The sequence below is a fragment of the Camellia sinensis genome, chromosome 1 (assembly GCF_055761805.1).
Source record: "Camellia sinensis isolate YWXY chromosome 1, ASM5576180v1, whole genome shotgun sequence".
NCBI classification, from domain to species: domain Eukaryota; kingdom Viridiplantae; phylum Streptophyta; class Magnoliopsida; order Ericales; family Theaceae; genus Camellia; species Camellia sinensis.
In genome coordinates this window covers 38,666,886-38,679,535 of record NC_138961.1, presented here as the reverse complement: position 1 = coordinate 38,679,535, position 12,650 = coordinate 38,666,886, and positions in this window count along the sequence as shown.

Sequence of the window (12,650 nt, the reverse complement as noted above, 5' to 3'; positions counted from 1 at the left end):
CCCTAGAAGTAATCTTTCCAACGGTAGCAGTCTTGCATCAAAATGCCAACTGTGAAAAAAGTTATGCCTGTTTTGGTGAAGCCACTCAGTTTCGATCCTACCTGGATTTATGCCGAACTTCTCCCAAACTAGTTTTCTTCTCTCCTCTCCTATTTTCTTCAAATCCAAACCCCTAAACAAGGTGTTTTGAAAGATTTTTCAAAGATTTCATCTCTCTTTCATCCAATTCCACTTTGTCCTTGCTCGGTTACCGAAAAGCGCAACATTTAACAAAATACGAGCCTCAAAACATCGTAGGAACTTTATTTCAAAAATATTTTGAAAGAGAGGGTTTTAAGGTCTAAAAACCATTCAAAATATCTTTGGTACAAAATGAGGTGTATGGTTGGGATTTGACTCTCCTCTTGCAGAAGGAATCGAACCTTTGCACTGCACAACTTTCACCACTAAGTAAGCAATTAGTGACGCCCAAGTCTTAAGGGCAGTCAAAAATGGGGTGTCTACACTTGGCATCGAAGATAGAGGTTTGTGAGTGACCTTGGTGTCCTTCCAACTGAAGGGAGACGAGGGTCAGTGGTGGAAGTATGCGCGAGGGTGCATTAGAGGGACTTCGGAGGCATTTGTTGAAGCTTTCCAAGACAAGTACTTGCCTGCTACGGTAAGGGAGAAGTTGGGGGATCAATTCTCCAAGTTGGTACAGCTGAATACACCAGTTGCAGAGTTTGAGGCCACCTTTACTAACCCATCTAGGTTTGCACCTGAGTTAGTGGCGACTCAGGAACACCGTCGTCTGGAGTTTGAGAAGACGTTGCAGACCAGGCTTATGTTTAGAGTTGTCAGTTCCATGATTAGAGATTATGGGCACCTTGTGGAGGCTGCTGCCCATCTTAAGACCATTATGCATATAGAGGAGGAGAGAATGAGGGGCGCTAGAAGGAGTAAGGAAGGTCAGGGGGACGGTAAAAGGCAGAGGGGTTCTAACCCTCAGCAGTCCTAGGGAGTGCATTCTAGATATACCTTTCCAGTACCGAGTTCAGGTTCTGGAAGAGGTAGACAGGGAGACATCACCTGTTAGAAATGTGGTCAGCTGGGCCACAAGTCTCCAGTCTGCCCGCAGAGGGGAGGAGGGCAGCAAGTAGCTTCATCTTCGGCTCGTTCTCAGGGCCAGAGTCAGGGCAGAGACCAGCCACTCACTTGTTATCAGTGTGGGCAGGCCGGACACTTGAAAAGGTTTTGTCCGCAGTTGGGTGGCACATCTGGTGCATCTGGTTTGAGATAGACACAGAGTTATCAGCCAGCTCAGTCAGTTCAGGCCTCGAGGGCCAATCAGGGAGCCTCTTCCGCTCAGTCTGTGCAGTAGTCTTATGCACCGAGAGGTGAGCAGGTAGATCAGAGATCTTCTGGGCGTGTGTATGCTATTACAGCGCCAGATCTTATACTAGCTTCATCTGTAGTGAGAGGTACCTTTTTGTTTTGCAACTCGGTTGCTAATGTGTTAATTGGTACAGGTGCATCCCATTCCTTTATATCTTATGCATTTGCATCTATTTTGGGGTTGGAGTTGGCATAGTTAGCATTTCCTATTTGTGTTGTATCACCTATTAGAGGCGAGATGGTTTTGAAACAAAGGCGTCGGGGCTATGATATAGAGGTCACCGACCATTAGCTTCCCTTCTCCTTTGTATTGATGGATATGTCTGGGTTTGATATGATCTTGGATATGGACTGGTTATCGTCATATCGGGCTATGATAGATTGCTACCGTCAGAGGGTTACTGTATGTACCTTGAGCGGTGACTATTTTCATTTCTTGGGGGATCGGGTTGGTAGAGTCTTACCATCGGTGTATGATCTGCGAGGGCAGAGTGAGCTTACTTGCCTTCTCTCTAGCTTTATGAGTAGTGAGTGTGATGAGACTCGGACTGAGTTGGCAAGAGTGGTATGTGAGTACTCGGACGTCTTTCCCAAAGACCTTGTTAGTTTACCACTCCATCGAGAGATCGAGTTCTCTATTGACATAGTGCCTGGCACGGCACCGATTTCTATGGCACCGTATCGTTTTGCCCTAGCCGAGTTGAGTGAGTTGATGATTCAATTCCAAGAGTTGCTAGATAAGGGTTTTATTCACCCTAGTACTTCGCCTTGGGGAGCACCGGCCTTCTTTGCTAAGAAACAAGATAGGGCTTTGAGACTTTTCTTTGATTACCGAAAATTGAACTGAGTCACGGTTAAGAAGAAGTGCCCTATGCCTCGTATAGATGATTGAAAGGATCCTGTTGTTTCTCAAAGATAGATTTGAGATCGGGTTACCATCAGTCGAGGGTCAGGGAGGAGAATATCCCGAAGACGGTATTCTGTATGCGGTGTGGCCACTATGAGTTTCTGGTGATGCCTTGGGGGCTTACCAATGCACCGGCTGTGTTCATGGACTTGATGAACCGGATTTTTTGAGAGTTCTTAGAGCGCTTCGTAGTCGTCTTTGTGGACGACATTCTGATTTATTCACCTTCTGACAAGGAGAACGAGGAACACTTGCGAGTGGTACTTGAGTTGCTAAGAGCCCATAAGCTGTATGCTAAGTTTGGGAAGCGTGAGTTCTGGCTAAGAGAGGTTAAATTCTTAGACCATGTGGTATCTGAGGAAAGGGTGACTGTAGATTCATCCAAAATAGTGGCAGTGCAGGATTAGGCACAACCTAAGAATGTCTTTGAGATCCGTAGTTTTCTGGGATTGGTAAGGTATTACCGTCGATTTGTGAAAGATTTCTCCAAGCTAGCTTTGCCTCTGACTAGATTGACGCGGAAAGGGATCAAGTTTGTGTGGAGTGAGACTTGTGAAAAGTTGTTCCAAAAGCTTAAAGTTAGACTTACCACCGCTCCAATCTTGATTATTCCAGAGAGGGGTTTGGGTTATGCAGTGTATTGTGATGCCTCGCGAGAGGGTTTGGGTTTTGTATTGATGCAAGAAGGGAAAGTAATAGCCTATGGCTTATGTCAGTTGAAAACACACGAGAGGAACTACCCTACTCACGACCTAGATTTAGTAGTTGTGATATTTGCCTTGAAGATTTGGAGGCACTATCTTTATGGTGAGAGATTCGAGGTGTTCTCGGATCATAAGAGTCTGAAGTGTTTATTTACATAGAAGGACTTGAATTTGAGGCAAAGGAGGTGGATGGAGTTTATAGAAGATTACGACTTCGAGTTGCATTATCATTCGGGAAAGGCCAATGTTGTGGTCGATGCCCCAAGTAAGAAGTCCATTAGTGATGTAGCATGTATTGTTATCCGGGAATGAGAGATGATGGGTGCCCTTGGCGAGTTTGACTTGCATCTGGGCGAGTCTGTTGAATCTGCAGCTTTGTTTTCTATAGTTGCACAACCTATGCTTGTGAATCGAGTGTTAGAGGCACAGAAGGGTGACTTTGAGGTAGAATCCCTCTGGAAGAAGATCTCTAGTAGGAAGGTAGAGAAGGGTTTGACTATGTATCCCGACCTGAGTGTGAGGTACCAAGACCACTTGTTTGTGCCGAAGTCTTACCGAGAGGAAGTACTCAGAGAGTTTCACCATTCATGTCCTGCGGTGCATCCGGGAGGCACAGAGATGTATCACGATTTGAGTTGCCAGTTCTGGTGGAGGGGTATGAAGAAGGATGTGGCCGTGTTTGTGTTAAAGCGTCTTACTTGTCAGCAAGTGAAGGCCAAGCATCAGAGGCCAGTGGGTTTATTGCAACCCTTGCCTATAGCCCAGTAGAAATGGGAGCACATCACGATGGATTTTGTCATGGGTCTCCCGAGGACTCAACGGGGTAGTGATGCCATATAGGTGGTAGTTGACCGGTTGACTAAGCCGGTGCACTTTATTCCTATGCGCGGAAGAGATTCGGTAGATTATCTTGCCAACTTGTATATTCGGGACATAGTGATGTTGCATGGGGTCCCAATGTCAATCGTCTCAGACAGAGATCCGCATTTTACTGCTAGGTTGTGGCAAAGTTTGCAGAGTGCCTTGGGCACTAGATTGACTTTCAGTACGGCTTATGATCCTCAGATTGACGGGCAGTTCGAGCGCACTATTCAGATCCTTGAGGATATGCTTCGAGGCTGTGTCCTTGACTTTCAGGGGTTGTGAGAGAGACACCTACCCTTAGTGGAATTTGCCTACAATAACAGCTTCCAATCGAGTATTGGTATGGCACCGTTTGAGGCCTTGTATGGCCGACCGTGTAGATCTCCAGTGTGTTGGGCCGAGGTGGGTGATGCACCTTTGTTCGGCCCGAAGTTGGTGCAGAAAACAACGGAGAAAGTGGCACTTATTCATAAAAGGCTAGTTACAGCCCAGAGTCGCCAAAAGAGCTATGCCGACCATAGGAGGAGGCCTTTGTCTTTCGAGATAAGTGATCACGTCTTTCTGAAAATATCACCTAGGCGGGTTTGATGAGGTTTGGGAAGAGTGGGAAATTGTCCCTCGGTTTATTGGCCCTTTTGAGATCCTTGAGCGGATTGGGGAGGTTGCATATCGTTTAGCATTGCTGCCACAACTGTCCAGAGTACATAACGTGTTTCATGTTAGTATGCTTCGAAAATACGAGCCGGATCCATCACATGTATTGGATTGGACCGACTTATAGGTAGATGAGGATGCTTCGTATGAGGAGAGACCAGTGAGGGTCTTGGATAGACTGGACCAAGTCTTGCAAGGCAAGACCATTCCCTTGGTTAAGGTATTGTGGAAACATCACGTGGTTGAGGAAGCCACTTGGGAACGTGAATTGGAGGTCCGAGAGAAATATCCAGACTTGTTTGTTAATGGTTGAGCATATGTTGGAGATTTTGTTTTATTGATGAACTCTAAAAACATTGTATATGTTTTGGACTATGGAAATATTGTAATTGTTGAATATGTTTCGGAAATGCTAGTTTACTTTAACATTGTATATGTTGAATGTGTCTTAGAAATGCAAATATGTTATTAACATTGAATATGTTATGGAGATGTGGAATATGTGTATAGAAATTAGTTGAATTTCAAAAGAATGCATGTTGATAATGTATCTTGAGCTATATATTGTAAATTGTTCTCTTGAGAAGAGATGCAATGACTGGTGGTGGGTCATGATGGTGAAAGTTGAATTATAGTCATGTTGAGAATTAGATAATCACGGTTTTGAAACTTGCATAAAAATTTCGGGGACGAAATTCTTTAAGGGGGGAAGTTATAGCGATCCCAGTTTCTTCCCCGTCATTTATTGTATTCCAGACTCGGGTTCCGTAGTTATATGTTGTTGTCTACATCTTGTTTCCATCCTTTAATTCCTTGTATTTGAGTTTTGGGATGTGTTGGACGAGTTCGGAATAGGTAGGTTGTGAGTTGGTTCAAATGGTTGCTGTGTAGGATTTGGCTTCATCACTTGAGCGAGGCTTGAGTATTTGCTTCTTCACTCGAGCGAAGGTTCTTGCGCTCGAGTGAGCTTTCTGTGGTGCGTCTCTTCGCTCGAGTGAGCATTCTTGCGCTTGAGTGTGCGTCTATGTCTTTGTGAAGACCTGAAGGTTGCTATTCTTCGCTCGAGCAAGCTTTCTTACGCTCAAGCGAGCCCTGTGTTTTGTGTTCCTTCGCTCGAGCGAGAACTCTTACGGTCGAGCGTGCGTCTGCGTGAGTGGCAGACCTGAAGCTTCGTAATGTTCACTCGAGCGGCGCTTCTTGCGCTCGAGTGAGGTGTTTGTTGTGTCTGGTCGCTCGAGTGACAAGTCCTTCGGTCGAGGAGGCTCGCATATATCAGTTCGTAGCAGCGTGATTTTTATCACTTTTTCAACTCCTTTTTCACTCCAAACCCTAAATTCGGCTGTCTCTCTCTCTAAACTCTCTCTCTCTATACAAATACACCTTGCTCTTGGGTCTCTCTACCCTAGTCCCTTTGTAAAAAAGGTAGAGCTTGGCGTGGGCTATCCTTTGATCCGAAAAAGAGTGGATTTGGAGCATCTTGAGTTTCTCTCTTCTTCTCCTTTGAGCTCCTAACTTTGAGGTAGGGATATTCTACTCCTTATTATGAGTTTTGACATAAATGTTGGTTATTTTGTATAGATGGTGGTGTTTGGGAGTTTTGGGAAAAGTTAGGGTTTGATTTGAAATTATAAAAGAGTGGTTTTCCAATTTTGGGTTCATTGGGTATGAAAGGTCTTGAGTTTAGGGCCCTCTTATATATAATTGATGAAATTTGGCCTTTGGTGCAATTTTTGAGAAAGGGGAAAAATCCTCTAAATGGGATTAATTGAATTACATGTCTAAATAATGAAGTAAGATGTGGAAATATGAAATTGGTTTGTAAATTGTGAAGTTGGAGGAAATTGTGATTAAATGGTGTAGTTGGATTGATAAATCACTCACCTATGGAAAATGTGATAATTTATTCGTTTTATAGATTTATTTACCTGTTAAGAGATAACTGTTTTGGGCTATCGGTGGATGATAGCCATGATTGTTGTAGAATTGCATGATGATTAGGTAAATTGAAACTAATCAACTGGATTATGTCATTGAATATGACGGTTGGATTAACACATTGAATATTTGCTTTAATTGGTCATTGTATATGATAACGTGTTTAAATTCATTGCATATGTATCTTTGTTTGGGAGGAGATAGGGGATGGACTCCATTGATAATTAAGTTGGCCAGAGTGTCCAGGGTGAATGTCCCAAAATCTTGAATATGTTTGAGTGACGTTGATGATTGAAGTGTTGATAATATGAGTTATAGTCTCATTTTCAATTGTTTGGATAAATAACGAACCATGTCTATGAATTGATTTGGATAAATAAATGGTAGCGGATTGAAATATGGATGTAATTGTTATTGGGCTATGGAAAGGGTGTAAGTTGGTTTACAAGTGTTAACCATTTGTCGAATGCTAATGTTTTAGTTATTTCTCATATGTGGTTTAGTATTTCTCTACTGGGCTTTGGCTCACCCTACTTGGGACACCATTTTCAGGTACAGGGGACATGCCGCCTCCAAGGTCTTAGCTTGGGAGGTTTAGGAGTTGAAGGCTCCATTTTGTTATTTTTGTTTTGGTGATTACATGTAAATTCAAGCTGAGGGCTTTATATGTAAAGAGTTAGCACTCTTCTTTTATTGTAACCAAGTTATTACTTGGAAAGATGTAAGCCCACAAGGCATTCATTTAGTTGATAACATGTACTATCATTTGTAAGAAGCCTCTGATGAATGAAAATATAATATTTCTTTATGTTTATGGATCTTATGCATGATTGTCATATGTCTTATTTTGAGGCCATTACAACTTGGTATCAAAGCGTACTGGGTTTGAATACTTTGGGTACGTCGGAAGTGGTTAGTACCACAATGGGTTTGTCTCGCTTGTTAGAGACTTATGTATAATGTTATGTGCTTATATGATAACATGTTTATATGACTATATGGGTATGAGATTTAGTTTCTAGGATGTTGATCGAGTCTATGGGTTTTTGGGAGTCCTTTTAGAAAGGCACTTGATCACTGCCGTTTCTAACTGCAACCCTAGCAACGCCACGGGATGGTCATTATCCGGAAATGAAATTCGTAAGTGCTTATGTGATTATGTGCTTATGTGGAGTGAATTACAATTTTCCATCGTATTAGGATGCGAGTGAAATACTTTGGCACATTTGTGAATGTGCTAATCCTTTTGTTATCTTTATTTGGATGTCAGGACGAGGTCGTGGTGGTAGGTGCGGTAGGCCTAGGAGGCAGGAGATGCCAATACCGGATGAAATTCTGGCGCAGGAGGTGGGAGTTGGTCAGGCCAACATGGCCAAGCCAATAGGTCAGCAGGCCAAGGGCGCCTTAGCCCGTGAAATGGCCAGAGCATTGAGGGAATCTATGGACATTCTCAGGGCTGAGAATCAAGTCCAGGCCCAAGTAGCTGAGACAGGGCCGTCTTTTCTAAAGAGAGAGCTCTTCCGGTCGAATCCGGACGCGTTTTTAGGTGACCCTAAGGAGCCACTGAAGGCTGATGAGTGGCTAGAGCAGATGGCGAAGACGTTTGAGATGCTTGGCATCGAAGATGGAGGTTTGCGAGTGACCTTCGCGTCCTTCCAGCTGAAGGGAGACGCGGGTTAGTGGTGGAAGTATACGCAGGGGCGCATTGGAGGGACTTGGGAGGCATTTGTTAAAGCTTTCCAGGACAAGTGCTTGCCTGCTACGGTAAGGGAGAAGTTGAGGGATCAATTCTCCAAGTTGGTGCAATTGAATACACCAGTGGCAGAGTTTAAGGCCACCTTTACTAGCCTATCTAGGTTTGCACCTGAGTTAGTGGCGACTATGGAACACAGTTGTCTGGAGTTTGAGAAGACGTTGCGGACCGAGCTCATGTTTAGAGTTGTCGATTCCGTGATTAGAGATTATGGGCACCTTGTGGAGGCTGCTGCCCATCTTGAGACAATCATGCATGTAGAGGAGGAGAGGATGAGGGGCTCCAGAAGGAGTCAGGAAGGTCAGGGGGACGGTAAGAGGCAGAGGGGCTCTAACCCTCAACAGTCCTAGGGAGTGCATTCTAGATATACCTTTCCAGTACTGAGTTCAGGTTCTTGGAGAGGCAGACAGGGAGACATCACCTGTTACAAATGTGGTCTATTGAGCCACAAGTCTCCAGTTTGCCCACAGAGGGGAGGAGGGCAGTGAGTAGCTTCATCTTCGGCTCGTTCTCAAGGCCAGAGTCAGGGCAGAGGCCAGCCGCTCACTTGTTATCAGTGTGGGCAGGCCGGGCACTTGAAGAGGTTTTGTCCGCAGTTGGGTGGCACATATGGTGCGTCCGGTTTGAGACACACATAGAGTTATCAGCCAACTTAGTCAGTTCAGGCCTCGAGGGCCAATCAGGGAGCCTCTTTGGCTCAATCTGTGCAATAGTCTTACGCACCGAGAGGTGAGCAGGTAGATCAGAGACCTTCTGGGCGCGTCTATGCTATTACAGCGCCAGATCTTGTACTGGCTCCATCAGTTGTGAGAGGTACCTTTTTCTTTTGCAACTCGGTTGCTAATGTGTTAATTGATACGAGTGCATCCCATTCCTTTATATCTTCTGCATTCGCATCTGTTTTGGGGTTGGAATTGGTGTAGTTAGGATCTCCTATTTTTGTTGTATCACCTATTGGTGGTGAGATGGTTTTGAAACAAGGGTGTCGGGGCTGTGATATAGAGGTCGCCGATCGTCAGCTTCCATTTTTCTTTGTATTGATGGATATGTCTGGGTTTGATGTGATTTTGGGTATGGACTGGTTATCGTCATACCGGGCTGTGATAGATTGCTACCGCCAGAGGGTTACTGTATGTACCTTGAGCAGTGACTATTTTCATTTATGGGGAGATCGGGTTGGTAGAGTCCTACCACCGGTGTATGATCTGCGAGGGCGGAGTGAGCTTAGTTGCCTTCTCGCTAGCTTTATGAGTACTGAGTGTGATGAGACTCGGACTGAGTTGGCAAGAGTGGTTTGTGAGTACTCGGACGTCTTTCCCGGGGACCTTGTTAGTTTACCACCCCATCGAGAGATCGAGTTCTCTATTGACTTAGTGCCTGGCACGACACTGATTTCTATGGCACCGTATCGTTTTTCCCTAGCTCAGTTGAGTGAGTTGAAGATTCAACTCCAGGAGTTGCTAGATAAGGGTTTTATTCACCCTAGTATTTCGCCTTGGGGAGCACCGACCCTCTTTGCTAAGAAAAAAGATGGGGCTTTGAGACTTTGTATTGATTACCGAAAATTGAACCGTGTTACGGTTAAGAACAACTACCCTATGCCTCGTATAGATGATTTGTTTGATAAGTTGAAAGGATCCCGTTGTTTCTTTAAGATAGGCTTGAGATCAGGTTACCATCAGTTGAGGATTAGAGAGGAGGATATCCTGAAGACGGCATTCTGTACGCGGTATGGCCACTATGAGTTTCTGGTGATGCCTTGTGGCTTACCAATGCACCGGCTGTGTTCATGGACTTGATGAACCGGATTTTTCGAGAGTTCTTAGACCGCTTCGTAGTCGTCTTTGTGGACAACATTCTGATTTATTCACCTTCTGACAAGGAGCACGTGGAACACTTGTGAGTGGTGCTTGAGTTGCTTAGAGCCCATAAGCTGTATGCTAAGTTTGGGAAGCGTGAGTTCTGGCTAAGAGAGGTTAAGTTCTTAGGCCACATGGTATCTAGGGAAAGGGCGACTGCAGATTCATCCAAAATAGTGGCAGTCCAGGATTGGGCACAACCTAAGAATGTCTTTGAGATCCGTAGTTTTCTGGGATTGGCCGGGTATTACCATTGATTTGTGAAAGATTTCTCCAGGCTAGCTTCGCCTCTGACTAGATTGACGCGGAAATGGGTCAAGTTTGTGTGGAGTGAGACTTGTGAAAAGTCGTTCCAAGAGCTTAAAGTTAGACTTACCACCGCTCCAGTCTTGATTATTCCGGAGAGGGGTTTGGGTTATGCAGTGTATTGTGATGTCTCACGAGAGGGTTTGGGTTGTGTATTAATGCAAGAAGGGAAAGTAGTAGCCTATGGCTCACGTCAATTGAAAACACACAAGAGGAACTACCCTACTCACGACCTAGAGTTAGCAGCTGTGATATTTGCCTTGAAGATTTGAAGGCACTATCTTTATAGTGAGAGATTTGAGGTGTTCTCGGATCATAAGAGTCTGAAGTATCTGTTTACACAGAAGGACTTGAATTTGAGGCAATGGAGGTGGATGGCGTTTATAGAAGATTACGACTTCGAGTTGCATTATCATCTGGGAAAGGCCAATGTTGTGGCTGATGCCCCAAGTAGGAAGTCCATTAGTGATGTAGCTTGTATTGCTATCCGAGAATGGGAGATGTTGGGTGCCCTTGGCGAGTTTGATTTGCATCTAGGTGAGTCTGTTGAATCTGCAGCTTTATTTTTTGTAGTTGCACAACCTACGTTTGTGAATCGAGTGTTAGAGGCACATAAGGGTGACTTTGAGGTAGAATCCCTCTGGGAGAAGATCTCTAGTGGAAAGGTAGAGAAAGGTTTGACTGTGTATCCCGACCTGAGTATGAGGTACTGAGACCACTTGTTTATGCCGAAGTTTTGCCGAAAGGAAGTACTTCGAGAGTTTCACCATTCACGCATTGTGGTACATCCAGGAGGCCCAAAGATGTATCACGATTTGAGTCGCCAGTTTTGGTGGAGGGTGTAGACACCCCATTTTTGACCGTCCTCAAGACTTGGACGTCACCATTGGAACACTTGGTGATTACCCTTATTTGTGTTCGTTTGGAGTTCCCGGAGGTCTCGGTTACGCGCCTTGCCTCAGGATCTCCGAACTCGACTGTTTAGTGTCTGGTTTCACACCAAACACTTGTGTTTTGCCTTGGAGGAGCAGGGAATGCCTTGTGAGGCATCCCCACACATCACCGGCCATGGCCAGAGGCCACCGGCTGGTATTTTGTTGCCGTCGGCAATATTTATTGCCGGTCGGCACTCATTTTTGTCAAAATGGCAATTTTGAGTAGCCAACCACTGTTCATCTACTTTATGTAGATATTTTGTGCCAGCTGTGATAGCTGGCACCAACTCTGTTTCCCTCCATACACGTGTATGGAGGGATTTCCCTCTAAGCAAGCTTGTTGTGTAAGCTTGGCAAGAGGGACTTCTATAAGAGGAGAGGTCTTCTCCTTATTCTAGGTTAGAAGTTTTGAAGGCAAAAACCAGAGCTTATACATATAGATACACCCTCTCTCTATATTTCCCTCTCTCTCCTCCCTTGTGTGTGTTTCTTGGCCTAAAAGTGTGCTTTTACCTTACTTTTGCACTAATACACACACTATTACACCTTGCTCCGAGATTGAGGGGCTTTGAGGGTTGATTCTTGAGTTTTGGGGCTGTTTTGATCAAAAGAAGAGGGCTGCATTGGCTGTTCTTGAGGTGTGCTTCAAGGGTGAGCACTTTGCTTTAGTTTCCCCAAACTTGCACTAGTCTTTTACCCATCTTTCTTGTTGATTTAGTTTTTGTGCATAACATAAAAAAGGCTTATATTTTCATGCTTAAGAACTTTCATTAAGGGTCCTTTGTGGTTTGAGTTCAAACTCACCCTCTTAGGCCTTATTTGGCCTTTTTTGTTGCCTCCTTGGTAAGGCCTTGTTTGCTTAAGTGTTTTGGTCTTCTCACCACTAAAAACCAGTGGATTTTCAGTGGTGAGGAAGGTGGTTTGAAGTCTTGCATAGGGGAGGGACACCCCTCTCCCTTCATTGTCTTATTTCCTTGCATTTTGGCTTAAAGGGTAACATGCATGCTTGATTGGTTTTGCCTTTTTTTTTCAGAGGTTTTTGGGTGTTTTTAGGTCATATGTAATCTCTGTTTTTGGTCGGATTTATGGCCTTTTGCATGCTTAATATACTTGCTTTGCATTCCTCCATTTGGCCTAGAAATGCATCTTGTGTTTAGGCCATGATTCTTGCATGTGTTGGCTTAGTCCCATGAAGGTGTTGGCATTATTTTACCATGCTTAAGCCCTGTTGGCCATCTATTTTAGTCATGCTTGCCTTATTTGGTGTCCTCTCTTTGTGTTTTGGCTTGTAAGCTTTGAACATTTTGGCCTCTAGCATGCATAGCCTAGACCATCCTCATGATTTGGCATCATTTAGGA